Source organism: Nicotiana tabacum, chromosome 5, assembly GCF_000715075.1.
Source record: "Nicotiana tabacum cultivar K326 chromosome 5, ASM71507v2, whole genome shotgun sequence".
Classification (NCBI taxonomy): Eukaryota; Viridiplantae; Streptophyta; class Magnoliopsida; order Solanales; family Solanaceae; genus Nicotiana; species Nicotiana tabacum.
Window position 1 is genome coordinate 104,725,142 of NC_134084.1, and position 269 is coordinate 104,725,410.

Consider the following 269-nt stretch of genomic DNA (forward strand, 5'->3'; position numbering starts at 1 on the left):
GGAAAGATATATACAAGTTATATGTTCGGTCACCACTTTGTGAAAAATTGTTAGGTATGAATATGTTAGATACATGTGACTCGATTGGTGAAATAGTATCTCTCCCCCAAAAAGCATGTTTTTTTTACCGACGCACAAAGAAAATATTTTGTTGCGAAGCAGAAGTGATGTGGATTATTCAAGAATCGAAGTCGATTTGCTTTATAAAAAGAAGATATCAATGAACTTCTATGAAATGGTTTCACGAGATTCAGCCAATTGTCTTGATC